Below are 17,353 nucleotides of genomic sequence, written 5' to 3'. Positions count from 1 at the left end.
GCTTCCTCTCTGCACCGGTTGTTGGAGCATAAACGTTGATAAAAACAGCAGTAAAAAGGTCAAACCGTGCCTCGACTAAAAACAACCTCCCCTCATGATGTGTTCGACCTCCAGTGAAACCGGAGTGAAGGACCTGGAGAAGAGGAAGTCCACTCCTCCACTGAGGGTTGTGACTGAGCAGGACTTCCCCTTCCCTCCTCCAGTCTGCCTCGTTGGTGCTGTTGCTGTGCGTCTCTTGTAAGAAGAGAACATCGATACGTTTCATTTTGTTAAATTCATGAATGAATGTCCTCTTCTTAACATCTCTGGCTCCGTTTACGTTTAAGCTTCCTACTCTAAAAGTATTCATTGTGAGTGAGGAAATTAAAACAAAAGTAAAAACCAATAAATTAATTAAAACACACATTGGAGTTGTTGCCATATCCATCATTAATCGCTCTTTTAGATTTCAGCACAAGTTTTTTCAGTCTAAAAACCTCCTGATCAGTGAGGCCAGACTCCCTCTGGCTCATGTGGAGTCTGGCTGACTTATAGAATAAAACCAGGTCTGGGAAAGACTCCTCCATTTTTACATTTCTCTTACTTTTTACTTTCTGCAAAAATGTTTTTATAAGTTCTGCGGTGTAGAGCTTTTCTTTCTGGCTGCTGGTTAGAAGAACACTCTGGACACACAGCCCTCACTCTCACTGCCGTCAGACTGAGTCCTCTACTCGTCTCCTTGTCCTCTCCTACCTTACTGGCTTTAGCCTCACTGCCCGTGTTCTGTTTCTTTTTCTTTCTCTTCGTTGTAGGCTTTGGCTCCCCTGCTTCCTCCTCCACCATCTCAGCCTCCTCCACCTGCTCCTCCCCCGTATTCACTTCCCCACCCTCCTGTGCTTCTGCCTCAGCAGGCCCCGAGCCGCGGGGCAGCGGCCGCCCGCCGCTCCCTTACACATAGTGTCTACGGTTTCTTTTGAAAGAATATAAACAGAACAGTTTGCTGGAAAATCTACTACTCGTTCATGAGGCTGCGGTTGAGATGCCGAGGACACATAACGAGGACACATAACGAGGACACATAACGAGGACCAGAGTGAAGGAGACAGTTGGTGGTAGGTGTCGATGCCTGTTCAAACTACTTACGTCAATAAATCCTTTAAGAAACGCTCTGTTGTCCGTCTTATCTTCGTATCACACATCGTTATGAATGTGATGTGGAGTCGATGTGAGACCGATAGAGCTGCTTTCATACAGTCTGTGAGTGAAACACTCTGAGCTCAAACACAACAGATGACTGTCAGCTGTGATCCACACAGATCAACTTCACATTCTACTTCTGTAGGTTGTCTCACATCGCTTATGTTTTATATTAAAGACTACGGACGTTCATCTTCTGTTAACGATGCTCTACACTGTGCAGCACACATTCATCCACATCACACATGACTGTTAACTCTGGTTGTGTTACTGTGAGGGTCCGACATTTAACAACTACACGCAGGGCTTAGTGTGTCTGTTGACACATTACGATGGAGAGGCTGGGTGGAAATACATTCAGGATTTAGATGCTTGTTTAAAGGAAATGTACTCATGACTTCTGGTGACTAGTAGTTCTTTTGATTACCAATGTTGATGCACTTATTGTAAGTCGCTTTGGATAAAAGCGTCTGATAAATGACTGTAATGTAATGTAATGTAATGTAATGTAGGATTTCGACAGCATTACCACGACCAATTATCCATCTTCATTACGAAAATACGATTTGTTGTCTGGTGACATAAAAATAGTAGAAGCATGGAGCCTACAGGAGTAGAACCTGTGATCATGACCGACCCAAAATGATATATAGCCACCTATACTACTACTGAGATAATAACTATATCAGACAGTATCAGCACTCATCATCATGAACTGTGCATCCTTCTCTCACACCATTAGTGCACATAGCTCACCATAGGGACATGTTGTCTATGCAATTACGTATTTGATTTCGGTGGATCTAAATGATGCAAGAAGAAAAGGCAGTCAGTAGACTATATTGTGGATATATTACTATTTTGCAAGGTTACTACATCATATACGTAATCTACTCAAATTACGATTTTATTATTGTGAAGCATTTACTAATGTGAATTTTCCACGATGAATGAATTATCATTGTCTTCACTCCTTATCTCAGTAGTAGTATAGGTGACTATATATCATTTTGGGTCGGTCATGATCACAGGTTCTACTCCTGTAGGCTCCATGTTTCTACTATTTTTATGTCACCAGACAACAAATCGTATTTTCCTAATGAAGATGGATAATTGGTCGTGGTAATGCTGTCGAAATCCTACATTACATTACATTACATTACATTACAGTCATTTATCAGACGCTTTTATCCAAAGCGACTTACAATAAGTGCATCAACATTGGTAATCAAAAGAACTACTAGTCACCAGAAGTCATGAGTACATTTCCTTTAAACAAGCATCTAAATCCTGAATGTATTTCCACCCAGCCTCTCCATCGTAATGTGTCAACAGACACACTAAGCCCTGCGTGTAGTTGTTAAATGTCGGACCCTCACAGTAACACAACCAGAGTTAACAGTCATGTGTGATGTGGATGAATGTGTGCTGCACAGTGTAGAGCATCGTTAACAGAAGATGAACGTCCGTAGTCTTTAATATAAAACATAAGCGATGTGAGACAACCTACAGAAGTAGAATGTGAAGTTGATCTGTGTGGATCACAGCTGACAGTCATCTGTTGTGTTTGAGCTCAGAGTGTTTCACTCACAGACTGTATGAAAGCAGCTCTATCGGTCTCACATCGACTCCACATCACATTCATAACGATGTGTGATACGAAGATAAGACGGACAACAGAGCGTTTCTTAAAGGATTTATTGACGTAAGTATTTTGAACAGGCATCGACACCTACCACCAACTGTCTCCTTCACTCTGGTCCTCGTTATGTGTCCTCGTTATGTGTCCTCGGTATCTCAAACTCATGAACGAGTAGTAGATTTTCCAGCAAACTGTTCTGTTTATATTCTCTCAAAATAAACCGTAGACACTATGTGTAGGAGAGAGGAGAGGGGATCCACATGTTTATTTCTTGTTTATTCAACGTGGGTCCTGAAAGGCCACTCCACGACACATCTGCTTCACGCACTCCAACATAAACCAGTTAATCCAAAAACCACTTAATCTCGCACACCGGTCCAGGAAGATGACCGCGGCGCTGTTCATCCGAGCGGCCGACTTCACGCTGCTGTGTCCGACCATGTCCCCCACAGCCAGCCCAATGTCCTCCACGCTGCACGGAAAGCCGGCGCTGATCTTAATGCCGTGCTTTCGCGTGAGGTGGGACAAAGTGTCTCCATTCACCGTGGCGTCTTAGGACGCCGACCGGTGTTCCGGTTTAACTAGGGACCCTGTTAACTGGCGACCTTCAGCCGAAAGCGTCTGTTGTTGTCATAGTTACGGCAGCTGTTGTAAATAGTCAGAGAACACGTAGCTGTCCTCGTGAATGCCGCATTGATTAGTTTTGCATTACGGTGTCAAACCTTCTCATTTACAGTCTTTGGTCAAAACAGACCGGATTCCACGTTGGAGAGTCTTTGGAGAAAACGAGTCCACTCGAGTTTGAAACGTCGCGTGTTGTTTGTGTTGAAACAGGAAGAGAGCGCGTTGCTCTTCCTTTGAAATAATAAAGTTGGTAAAAAAAAACACATAAACGTCTTTGGAGCCTGTTTTGTTCAAACATGTGTCACGTAGAAGAACTCTGTAGCACAGTTAAAATAAGACAAATGTGTATATATATATATATATATATATATATATATATATATATATATATATATATATATATATAAATAAATCATATTTACGGGATTCAAATTCATATTGTGTGAGGGGAAAAAAGTCGGTAGTCAGAGGCAGTACCACTAGACCACCATCAATATACTGTGATGTCATGTAGGCTAAAGTTAAAGAACGTAGAACACAGTCAGCGTCGCTCTTCAGACGTTCAACCTGGACGACCGTTCAACCTGGTCATTAAGTTGGACACAAATAGTCCCATCATGTATTACATAGTGTGATGCTATGTGAGTCAAATGAAATGTGATTATGTATTTTACTTACTAAATCAAATGAACTCAACTGTTTCATATCTGTGTTATTGGCTGGTTAAATTCTTCATTTTGTGACTTTTCTTCTTTGCTCTGATGCGTTATGTCGACTATCACTCCCTCCAGTAAATACACGACACCTTTAGTTCGTTTCCACCTTTGGATTTATTCCTCGTCGTACGCCACCGTCCTCAATCCACCGTCGAACTATATCAATTACATTTAAACATACAAAACAATCTGACATTAACATTTACACAAACAGTTTAAAACGCAAACATGCACGATGACAGAGTTACATGCGTTACGTAGCTCACTGGCTGCACACAACCGAGAGGGACATGAGTCCACTTAATACGTCCCATCAAAGATGATCACTTTAACTTCAACAGTAACCCTTTAACTTCAGTTACTTTACTTAAACCTTTAGCGACTTCTGCCGCTTCACCTGTCCTGCTGTCACCGTGCCACAGTCAAAACACGTCCCAGTGCAACGACGCACGCAACAATAGTTCCCCCCCCTTTATAGAAAACAAAACGAAAAACCCATACTCATAAAACAAACCGTACAAACAACAACATATACACAAGCATGCTAAACAACAACATAAATAACCTTTATGGCAGTTATGTCCACATTGTGTATTTTCACCTCATGACAACATCACAAACATTTGTCTCATTAATTTGCAGCGACACAAAGACGTTTTGAATTGTCCGATTTTAAAAAGGCGCCCATTTGTTTCGGAAACCAGCTATATTCTTAACATGCCAATAAACAATATGAGTTTGAATCCCGTAAATATGATTTATATATATATATATATATATATATATATATATATATATATATATATATATATATATATATATATACATTTGTCTTATTTTAACTGTGCTACAGAGTTCTTCTACGTGACACATGTTTGAACAAAACAGGCTCCAAAGACGTTTATGTGTTTTTTTTTACCAACTTTATTATTTCAAAGGAAGAGCAACGCGCTCTCTTCCTGTTTCAACACAAACAACACGCGACGTTTCAAACTCGAGTGGACTCGTTTTCTCAAAAGACTCTCCAACGTGGAATCCGGTCTGTTTTGACCAAAGACTGTAAATGAGAAGGTTTGACACCGTAATGCAAAACTAATCAATGCGGCATTCACGAGGACAGCTACGTGTTATCTGCCTATTTACAACAGCTGCCGTAACTATGACAACAACAGACGCATTCGGCTGAAGGTCGCCAGTTAACAGGGTCCCTAGTTAAACCGGAACACCTGCGAGACACCGGCAGGAGAAAATCACACCAAACAACCCAAACTCCCCAAAACAAGATCAAACCTAACTTAAAGTGCAAAACAACTAATAAACCACATTAAAGTAATATACATAAACTAGGAAAAAGAAAAAAAGGTCGAAAAACCACTCGCTCAACGACTCACTCCCAGCATGCACTGCAGAAAGAGAGAGAGAGAGAGAGAGAGAGAGAGAGAGAGAGAGAGAGAGAGAGAGAGAGAGAGAGAGAGAAAGAGATATATAGAGAGAGATAGAGATTTTTAGATTTTTACAAAAACACTTTATTTACATATTGTTTAAATATTTACAGTCACAAGACGTCTCAAATGTAAATAAATACAAAAAGTAATTTAAAAAACTGTTTTCTTTTGTTTTTAAAATACATCAGTGAAGTAAAAAGTGTGAAAAGGACAGCTGGTCGTTAAGAACCTCACACAGTGTGTTTTTAAAACACCAACGCTCTTTAAAAGACTCCAGATCGGAGACCTGTCGATAAAATACGAACTCAAGCCGGAGTCTTGACCGGAGGTTCGTCTTCCACGCTGCCGCCGCTTCCCGCCCCACCCCCTGCTCCACCTTCCTCTTTCTGCTGGTGGAAATGGCCAGTTTGGCTTGGGCTGAGAGGAAGTTGAGGAGCTGCCACTTGATTTTAAAATTTTTGTTGTAGCCAGCTCCCAAGATAAAAATCCTCTCAGTAAAAACAACGTTAAAACGTGTAAAAACCGATGTTAAAAGAGAGAAGAGACCGGTGAGTCTCTTGCACTCAGTAAAAACGTGGTAAATTGTCTCACGTACTCCGCAAAATGGACACCCGCTAAGAACAGTTGGATTAATAACAGAAATAAAAGCATTGGAAGCGACGGCACCGTGCAAGATTCTCCACTGGAGGTCGCCTGTCCGTTTTTTGAGGGGGGCTTTGTATAAAATCCTCCACTGTGGGCCGGGTCCTTCCTGTCCCCATCTCTCGGTCCACACAGTGGGAGGTCTGCCGCTCAGTCCGGCCCGGTGGATGCACTTCAAGCAGTTGCGGTACAGAGTCTCTTTGTCCGCTCTCGTTATCGTTAGTTTTTCTGCGTGGATGACTCTCAGAAGGGGGCCGGTCTTTTCTCCCAGCCCTGGGCTCAGGATGATGTCCGGGTAGGGGTCTGCAGCGTCCGGGCTGGTCCTGGTCCGGTCACCCATCAGGAGGTCTTTTTCTTTCTTTGATAGCCTGCTGGACCAGAGCTCCAGGATCCTCTTTGCCACCCGGAGAGACTGCAGCCCCAGCAGAGAACCCAGGGCCTGGGTGTCGGTCAGTGCCGGCCCCGCTGCATCCACCGGCTGCTGCGGGGTCAAGGTTCCAGACCGGATCAGCGCCGCCGTCAGGCCGTGCGTGGTGCGGTTGCTGACGTCCAGCCTGGCTCCATTGACCAGTGGTTCTCTCAACAACCAGTGCAGAGAGTTGGCTTTCGGGCACCTTTTTTGGTTAAAAAGGGCCCATGACTTAAAGACGCCCTGGTAAAAAGGAGGCAACATAGTTAGTTTTAAAAATTTAGGATCAGTTAAAAACAGAGCATCATCCAACCCCAGGTTATTGGCACGCCTCAGGATGCTGCCGGCCACATCTCTCCACACCAGATCTGCCGGGCCTGTGAGGTACCTTTGAATAAACTGTAGTCTAAAAGTGGCAGTCCGGCTGGCCAGGTGGACAAGGCCCTGTCCCCCCTCCTCTCTGGCTAAAAACAGCACCCCCTGTGGCACCCAGTGTAGACCCCCCCAGAGGAAGTCCACCATCTTCCTCTGGATTTCCGCAAGTAATCCTAAGGGGGGGTCCACACAGGCTAACCGGTGCCACAACTGGGATGCTACCAAGTTGTTTAAAACCAGCACTCTCCCTCTAAGCGACATCTGGGGGAGCAGCCATTTCCATTTTTTAAGTTTTTCTTCGACCTTTTCTGTGACGGTCTCCCAGTTCTTCTTCACTATATGGTCTGCTCCCAAAAACACCCCTAGGTACTTTAGACCTCCTCTCTTCCATTCCAGGTTTTGGGGGAGAACTGGGAGACCGCCGCGCCACTCACCGACAGCGAGGGCTTCACTCTTCCCCCAGTTGACCCTCGCTGCCGACGCCGAGCTAAAATCCTGTATAATGCCTGCTAAAATGTTGACTTCACTTTGGTTTTTAATAAAAAATATAATATCGTCTGCATAAGCAGATAAAATCATTTCTTTATTAAAACCCGGATAAAACAAACCCTGAGTGCTGGAGCGTATCTTGTGGAGGAGAGGTTCAAGGGCGAGAGCGTAGAGCATCCCAGACAGAGCACAGCCCTGCCGGACCCCTCTACACACTCTAAAAGGAGCACTCAGGCTGCCGTTGATTTTCAGCACACTCTCAACATCCCTGTACAGCACCTTGATCTTAGCTACGAAGCCCGCGCTGAACCCAAACTTCTCCATCACGTTCCACAAGAAGCTGTGCTCAACGTGGTCAAAAGCCTTTTCCTGGTCCAGGGAAATCAAACCAGCGTCTACACCTAATGAACTAGAGACATCCAAAACATCTCGAATTAGGTGGACGTTGTCCACCATGGACCTGCCAGGGACGCAGTAGGTCTGGTCCCGGTGGATAACCTGCTCCATAACTTTCCCCGGCCTGGAGGCCAATACTTTGGACAGGAGTTTGTAATCCACACAGAGCAAAGACACAGGGCGCCAGTTTTTGATGTCCTGCAGATTTCCTTTTTTGGGCAGCAATGTGAGGACTGCCCTCCTGCAGGACACTGGCATGGAACCAGCAGCCAGACACTGGTTGGAACCAGCAGCCAGACACTCATTAAAAACCTCCGAGACATCCTCTGCGAGGATGTCCCAGTAGGCCTTATAAAATTCAACTGTAAGGCCATCGATGCCAGGAGCCCGCCGCCCCTGCATGCTTTGCAGGGCGGTCAGCAGCTCCTGCATCTGGAGGGGGCCCTCGAGCTGTGAGTTGGCCTCTTCAGAGACCTGGGGCAGTCCTCCACAGAAACTCTCCAGGAGAGCTGGCTCTTCCTGGTATTCTGTGGAGTACAATTGTTGATAAAAGCTCACAGCTCGCCCTCGTATCTGGCTTGGCTCCGCCAGTTCCTGCCCTGTGTCAGACAGCAGCGCGTGGATTACTTTCCCCTGCCCGTTCTTTTTCTCCAGACTGAAGAAATAGCTAGAGGGAGCATCCATCTCTGTGATGTTCAGGAACCGGGACCTGACCGGGGCGCCCTTACTATCCAGCAGGTCGGCTAAAGCCATTTTTTTGTCTTTGAGGTTTTCAATATAACCTCGACCTCCTGTGGACTCACTTAAATGTTCCAGTTCCACTATGTCGGTCTCCAGATCTTTCATAGATCTGGTGCTATCCCGTGTGACGTTTAAAGTGTGCTGTTGACACAGTAGTCTTATTTGTGTCTTACCATGGTCCCACCACTGTCTAAGATTGCTAAACTCGCCCTTCCTCTGTCTAAAAGCACCCCAAAAATAAATAAAAACCTCTCTAAAACTCTTATCAAATGTTAAAACAGAATTAAAATGCCAATAAGCACTTCTGGGCAAAATGTTCCTGATAAGAACATGAGCTAAAACCAGAGAATGATCACTAAAACCAGTAGGCATAATAGCACAACTCTTAAAAATGCTAAAATGATGCTTAAAACAATAAATACGATCTAACCTGGCTGAGGAGACCCTGCTCTCTCTGAGGTGGGACCAGGTGTACTGTCTGGAGTCTGGGTGCATCCTCCTCCACACGTCCACCAGGCCGTGAGAGCGGACCAGCTGCTTCAAGGCGTGCTGAGAGGCCGGATGAGGCTCTGCGTGATTATCATCTAAAACTGCATCTTCTGTGCAGTTAAAATCCCCCCCAAGAATAAAAAATCCTCCGTGGAGCAACCATTTAAAACGTTGTTCACTTTGAGTAAAAACTGCTTCCTCTCTGCGCCGGATGTTGGAGCATAAACGTTGATAAAAACAGCAGAAAATGTGTCGAACCGAGCTTTGACTAAAAGAAGCCTCCCCTCGATAAAATGCTGGACCTCCAGTGCGTTGGGTTTAAAAGCCTGTGAGAAGAGGAAGCCCACTCCTGCGCTAAGGGAGGTGTTGTGGCTTAAAATGACTTCCCCTTCCCACTCCCTCCTCCAGTCAGACTCATTGTTAAAATCACTGTGCGTCTCCTGTAGGAAGAGAACGTCTATCTTTTTCATTTTGGATGTTTCATAGATAGACGTTCTCTTCCGGACGTCTCTGGCACCGTTGACGTTGGAAAGGCCCACTTTAAAAACATCCATGGTGGATAAAAATAAAAAGACCGAGGTCTGGGAAGTGCTCACCCACCTTTACCCCGTGCTGGTTTTTTGTTTGGGCTAAAAACAACTTTAATTTTTCTGACGTGAACATCTTTTTCTTTTGACTGCTGCTAAAAACCGGGGCATCGCTGCTATCAGACACACACTCATCATTCGCACTCTCATCAGTCACACCCACACTCATCGCCACCGCCCTGCTTGACCTCCTGCGCTTTGTTGTACTTTTTGTTTTACCCTTATTTATTTCCTCCATCTCCGCCTCCTCCACCTGCTCGCTCCACAGCGCACTGCGCTCCCCTCCGTCTTTTCTTTGCTCTTTTTTTCCCCCTGCTTCACCTGCCTTCTCCTCCGCGACCCCCTCACCTGCCTCCTCCTCCACCTGCATCCCACACACACCGCTCACACCACCCCCCACCTCCTTCTCCCCCACCCCACCCAGAGCACCTTCTCCTCCCAGAACAACCTCCTCACCCACCACCCCCTCTTTACACGCAATACCCTCACCCAAACCCCCCTTTTCACCCGTAGCTACCTCCACCCCCGATGCATCAACTGAACTCACCCCGTATGTTGGTTCGGCCACAGCGGCGGGTCTCCGCGGAGAGCTCCGCGGAGCCGCGATCGGCCGCACGATGGGGGCGGCCACCCCCGCGGCGGGGACCCCGCTCGCGAGCGGCATCCCCGCCGCGCCAGCGCCTCCCAAGCGGGAGCCCTCGGCCGCTCCGGTACCGGTGGAGCGGCGGGGGCCCCCGCGTCAGCAGCCGCAGCCGCTCCCGGTCCGGGCGGAGCCGGCTCGCTCCGCTCCGGACAGGCCCTCACCGAGTGTCCCTCCTCTCCACAACCGAAGCACTTCATGCCCGCTGAAGTGGCGTATATGGTGTAGTCATAATCATCTACTTTAACAACGAAACGGAGGTTGAGCTCCTCGTTCCGGTTGTTCAGTATCATATACAGCTGTCTACGATGAGACACCACGTGCTTCAGCAATGGAGACTTACACCCAGACAACATCCTGCGGATCGGGGACGCCACCTTCCCGTGTCTGGACAGCTCTCTGCTGAGGAACTCGTCGGTGATGAAGGGGGGGACGTTCGAGAGGACTACCTTGGTGGCGGGTTGGCATAAAGGCGGTACCTGCACGAAACAGCTGTTCACGGTGATGCCCGTCTCGACCACCGAGTTCACCTTCTCCACCCGGTCCAGGAACACAACCGCGGCTCTGTTCATGCGTGCGGCCGACACGACGCCGCCGCGGCCGACCTTTTCCCCCACAGCGAGGCCGATGTCCTCCACGCTGCAGGGGAACGTGGCACACACCTTAACCCCGTGCTTGCGGGTGAGGTGCTTGTAGCACCCGCTAGCCATGGCGTCCGCCACGCTACCGGCAGACGCCGGTGAGAAAAGAAAAGAGAAAAATAAAATAAACCCACAAAATACCCCAACGCTAAACTATAAACTACTGTGAAACTGTGATTATTAAACTATGTGAAAAATATAACATTACAGTTTTTCTCAATTGCTAAAACACTAAAACCCATTGGCTGAACAAAGATCTCAGTTGCCTGAACTCATCTAGTTACTTGTGCAGTCTGTTGTCAATACCTTAAACTATTTCACATGGTAAAACACAATTTGCAGATCTCACTTAGACTTTTCAGCAAAACTCTAAACACATTCTCAGTCTCAAAACACATTCTGCACTCTAATGCACATGTCATCCATACTGGTAAACACAAGTGGCAACAATCAAATACAAATAGAGAACACATGTCATTGATTAAACACAATCACTCAAAATTGATTTCACTTGTATCAAATGATGTGACACAACCAATATAAGCCAGTTCAGAGAGCAAACAGGTGGTTGAAGGTGGGAAGGAGAACAGTCTGAGAATGGATAGAAGAAATCATGTGAGAGGACGAGGACGAGGACAAGTGCGTATGCGAGGTGGGCGACGAGGAGGAAGAGGAGGACGAAGAGGAAGAGGAAGACAAAGAGTGGAAATATCTGATGAAATTCGAGCAACAGTCATAGACCATGTTATAGTCCACGGACTGACAATGAGGGAAGCAGGACTTAGAGTGCACCCCAATTTGAGCCGATTTTCTGTGTCCACCATAGTAAGGACATTCACAGAAGAGAACAGGTACAGTAAACTACTGTATTTTTGTAATTGCAAATTTACTGTACTACACTATATGCAGCTGTTTCAATAGTCTTTTGTAAAGTTCATCACTGTATGTATCGTACTGCATGAATATTTTTTGTAACTGCAAATCTACTTTTTGTAGAACTGCAAGGCTGCCACATGCAGGTGGAAGGAGAGCTATATTCACTCAGGAGCAAGAGGCCGTTATAGTGGGCATGGTCCTTCAAGATAATTTAATACGACTCAGAGAAATACAGGAACGAGTGATACAAGACAACACACGCTTCCAGGGAGTGGACAGTGTGAGCATTTCCACAATTGACCGTGTCCTCCATCGTAACAGGATGCGAATGAAACAAGTATACAGAGTACCTTTTGAGCGCAACTCACCAAGGGTGAAAGAACTGCGAGCTCAGTATGTGCAAGTAAGTGTACAATCAGACACATTTACTGTAATCCAGATTGTCTACAGTACTGCCACATACTATGTGAATGACATTACTCTTCAGTACATACAATGTATGTGAATCAGAAGTGCATACAGTAGGCCTAATTGAACTCTACAATATAGCACTGTCTCTGTACAACTTACTAAATTCTACATACATTATATTGTATCCCTACACAGACAATATTTGACTTGGAATCCTTGGACAGACCCCATGAGTTAATCTTTGTCGATGAGGCAGGCTTCAATCTAACAAAGAGGAGAAGGAGAGGCCGAAACGTGATTGGACAGCGGGCCATTGTTGAAGTCCCTGGTCAACGAGGTGGCAATGTCACAATCTGTGCTGCTATCAGCAACCATGGTGTTCTACATCACCATGTCACACTCGGGCCATATCACACCCAGCATCTTCTAAGATTTCTGGCCAATCTCAGAGATATTTTATTTGAGCAGCAGGTTCAAGAGCAGCAGGGTCAAGAGCTAAATGAGAATCCCATTCCCACCTATGTGATAGTGTTGGACAATGTCAGTTTCCACCGAGCTGCTCAGGTAAGGGAATGGTTTAACATCAATGGTCAGTTTATGACCTTGTACCTCCCTCCATACTCGCCTTTCCTGAATGCGATTGAGGAGTTTTTCTCCTCATGGAGATGGAAAGTGTATGATAGACAACCCTACACAGAGTAGATCTGCTGCCTGTGGTGATATAGGTGAGGAATCATGTCAGGGCTGGATACGGCACACTAGAGGCTTCTTCCCCCGTTGCCTCAGGAGAGAAAATATTGCTTGTGATGTTGACGAAGTGCTCTGGCCTGACCCAGCCCAAAGACAAGAAGAAGCACATTGATGACATGTTGACTCCTTTGATTTGTGTCCCTTTTACTGTAGTAGGCCTACAGTGCATTGTAGGCTGTATAATGTACAATAAACAAATTGTATAGCCTTGAACATTGTGCTTTCTATTTGTTACAGTACTGACTGCTCAATAGATTTTGACTGGTTGCAGGTTCATATCAACAAAGAACAAGAATTACAGTATCACAGAGACAAAGGACACGTTTGTGAGATGCAGGGTACCGTACTGTAACAATAGGGGTACAAGGAGGAGGAAGAACAAAAGAAATTGCAAAGAGCAAAGCAGAGTAGTAATTTCTGATCAATTTTGAGCTACTGTAATAGGACATGTTTTCGTTCATCAAAAGACAATGACGGATAAATATGAAATTTGTTTTGAGATTACAAACCTACTTCTCCCTGAGAACTATATGTTTTGAACAATGTGTTTTCTATTTATTGGTGTATTGTTTACTGACTGCTTGATAGTGTATATTATTTTGATCACTTTGTTTATGATTTGAGAGCAGTGTTTGATTTTGAGCACAGGTAAAACTGTTTTGAGGCGAAAGTTTCATTTTGCAAGAGGATTCAGAGGTTTTGTAAATAGTGCTTGAAGATGAGGTTTTGTGTTTACAGTTTTGAGAAAATGGGTGACCGTTTCAAGAAATATGTCTTAGCAATCGAGAAAAACTGTAACAAGAAAACACTAGAGACACACGCTCTGTCACCACCACCTGCTCTCAGCTCACACACTCAGAGAGAGAGAGAGAGACAGAGAGAGAGAGACAGAGAGAGAGAGAGACAGAGAGAGAGACAGAGAGAGAGAGAGAGAGAGACAGAGAGAGAGACAGAGAGAGAGAGAGAGACAGAGAGAGAGAGACAGAGAGAGAGAGACAGAGAGAGAGAGAAATAGAGACAGACAGAGAGAGAGAGAGACAGAGAGACAGAGATACTTTAATTTGTTTCAGCAGCAAACAAAGTTACAGAGTAAACATAAAAATATTAAGTATGAAAGATGCTCAATATATACAATAAATAACAGCAGAATATAAGATATTTAAATAAAATAAAATAATAAAAATGTACAGTTTGAACTGAAATAGAATAGTGTTAAATTAACTAAGTAGTTAAACTAAACAGTTGTGCAAAGATGAACCAACAGCAAACAGCAGTGTAGTGATGTTGTTGTCATGTGAAGGACGATCTGTCCAGAGGTGATTTATATACAGTGCTGGGAAAAAGTATTTGCCCCCTTCCTGGTTTCTTATTTTTTTGCATATTTGTCACACTTAAATGTTTCAGATCATCAAACTAACTTTAATATGAGACAAAGATAACCAGAGTAAATACAAAATGCAGTTTTTAAATGATGATTTAATTTATTAAGGGAGTAAAGCTATCCAAACCTACTTGGCGTGAAAAAGTAATTGCCCCCCCTTGATAAATCATGAATCCACTGTGATTTTTTGGAAAGCTGAGTTCAATTTCACGATCCACACCCAGGCCTGATTACTGCCAGACCTGTTGAATCAAGAAATCACTTCAATAGAACCTGTCTGACAAAGTGAAGTCGGCTAAAAGATCTCAAAAAGCAACACATCATGTAAAGAAATTCAAGAACAGATGAGAAACAAAGTAACTGACATGAATCAGTCTGGAAAGACCCCAGAACAACATGTGAAGAACTGCAGGCCTCAGTCTCCTCAGTTAAGATCAGTGTTCATGACTCAACAATAAGAAACAGACTGAGCACAAATAGCATCATGGGACAGTTCTGAGGAGAAAGACACTGCTGAGCAAAAAGAACACAAAGACTCGTCTCACATTTACCATAAACATCTTGATGATCCCCGAGACTTTTGGGCAAATATTCTGTGGACTGACGAGACAAAAGTTGAACTTTTTGGAAGGTGTAGTCCCGTTACATCTGGAGTAAAACTGACTCAGCATTTCATAAAAACAACATCATAGCAACAGTCACACATGGTGGTGGTGGTGTGATGGTCTGGGGCTGCTTTGCAGCTTCAGGACCTGGACGACTTTCCATAATTGATGGAACCATGAGTTCTCCTCTCTACCAGAAGATCCTGAAGGAGAATGTCCGGCCATCAGTTCGTGACCTCAAACTCAAGCACACTTTGGTTCTGCAGCAGGACAATGATCCAAAACACACCAGCAAGTCCAGCAAGTCCACCTCTGAATGGCTCAACAAAAGACATGAAAGACTCATTGTCAGTTATCACAAACGCTGGATTGCAATTGTTGCCGCCAAGGGTGACAAAACCAGTTATCAGGTTTAAGGGGCAATTACTTTTTCACACAGGGGCAAGTAGGTTTGGATAGCTTTACTCCTTTAATAAATTAAATCATCATTTAATAACTGCATTTTGTATTTACTCTGGTTATCTTTGTCTAATATCAAAATTAGTTTGATGATCTGAAACATTTAAGTGTGACAAATATGCAAAACAATAAGAAACCAGGAAGGGGGCAAATACTTTTTCACAGCACTGTAGAGTTACTGAATGTCCTCCTGTACCTGGATCAGTCTGTGTTGGAGAGATTTATCATATCGTTCTCTTAGTTAACTTGTTTTGCTCAAAACCTTCAGAAATGCAGACGAGGCCGACCAGACTAGTTTAAATGATCTCATGTTAAAGGTATTCTAGTATTTATTTCTCTCAGTAGTGTCATCCTGATGTCACCACTTAAAGGTATTCTAGTATTTCTCTCAGTAGTGTTATCCTGATCTCACCACCTGACCCTCTTCTCACCAGAAGGCTGAATCTGGTCTTGGTGGGTTCATCAGCAGACAGAGGAGGACGACATCTGCAAAGGGGGTGAAGGGAGACGAGATAATGTGTTTATATACTCTGTTGTGTCTATTTATTGTGGTTAGAGCTCAATCCATTCAGCTGAATTATTACAAACTGTCTGTTCATTAAATATGTTTTAATACTTTAAGAAGTTCATCATCTGTTGTTTCTCACAGGGAGGTTAAAAATATTTTTTTTCCACCACAGTGATAACTGATAAAATAAGAAGAACATATCAAAATAAAACAGGAAGTAAAGATAACTGATAAAATAAGAAGAACATATCAAAATAAAACAGGAAGTAAAGATAACTGATAAAATAAGGAGGACGTAAGTTAGGAGGAGGAGACGTAACGTTCTTCTTCTTCTTCTTCTTCTCCTTCTTCTTCTTCTTCTTCTTCTTCTCTCCAGCAGACTTGACACAGTTTGGTGCTTTGCTGCCTCCTACAGGTGTAGAACCATCATTGCTGTTCTGGTTCTCTGATACTTGATCTGTGTTCTTCACCCCGTCACCAGGTACAGTTCTAAGAGAGAACGTTTCTACATTCACAGTTGAGAGCATCAGGAGCAGCTCTTCATCCTGCATATCTACACTGTTTAATCAGGTAATATCACGTAAATGTGTTCTTGTGAGACCTTTGACCGTCAATAGTCCTAAAGAAATATAGAAAATACTAAAATGACTCGACATATATACTTACACCCTTAATGTACTTGGTGCCCGCCAAAATAAAGTCAATGTGTGGGAAACAGTGAAGTATCAAAAGCTCTTATTGTGAAAATGGTATCTAACTGATGGTCTGTTTGTTCCTCACATGTCTCTAGAACCGTTCCTCTGATCTGCTTCACACTCGGTGGGTGTTTCCCTGAGGACCAGAGGGAGGGCAGCACAGAATTACATATCATTAAATATTAGAACAAACAAGTGAACACAGCTCTGTGCAGCAGCAGGGGGCGGAGCCTCAGGGTCCTCTACACCTTGTCTCTGACTGAGAACGTTGGTACTGGTAGTGGTAGAGGAAGTACTCCAATGTCTCTACAGTACAACTAGTAAAAGTATTAATACACAGTAATATACTCAAATGTTTACTTCAGGTGCCGAGTGAAAGAGAGGAATTATCAAAACACTGTGAACTATATAACCCTAACCCTTTATAAGTTTAATATGATGGATCAATACACAGGTCGTGGTCACTGATGAAGTTCTGTACTTTAGTCCAGAGGTTCCCAACCTCAGGGTCAGGTCCCTCCAGAGGGTCACCAGATGAGTCTGAGGGGTCCTGAGAAGATCAATGGAAGAGAAGAAGAAACCTTCTGAAACAGAAAACTCTCTATTATTTAAACCTTGAGCTGAAGATAATGAAGTGAAATTATGTTTAGTTTTAT

The 17,353-nt window shown here is 44.2% G+C and overlaps 1 protein-coding gene across 1 annotated transcript in view; it reads right to left on the bottom strand.

The window, feature by feature from the left end:
- The window catches only part of LOC137874366 (CST complex subunit CTC1-like), a 66,590-nt gene that overhangs the window by 19,753 nt on the left and 29,484 nt on the right, over positions 1-17,353 (bottom strand). The window lies entirely within an intron of this gene.

This window comes from Cebidichthys violaceus, unplaced genomic scaffold (assembly GCF_023349555.1).
Source record: "Cebidichthys violaceus isolate CVI_PGR_0920_01 unplaced genomic scaffold, fCebVio1.0.p SCAF_19, whole genome shotgun sequence".
In the NCBI taxonomy this organism is placed as follows: Eukaryota; Metazoa; Chordata; class Actinopteri; order Perciformes; family Stichaeidae; genus Cebidichthys; species Cebidichthys violaceus.
Note: the sequence above shows the minus strand (reverse complement) of the source record. Positions and strands in the feature narration are given on the sequence as shown.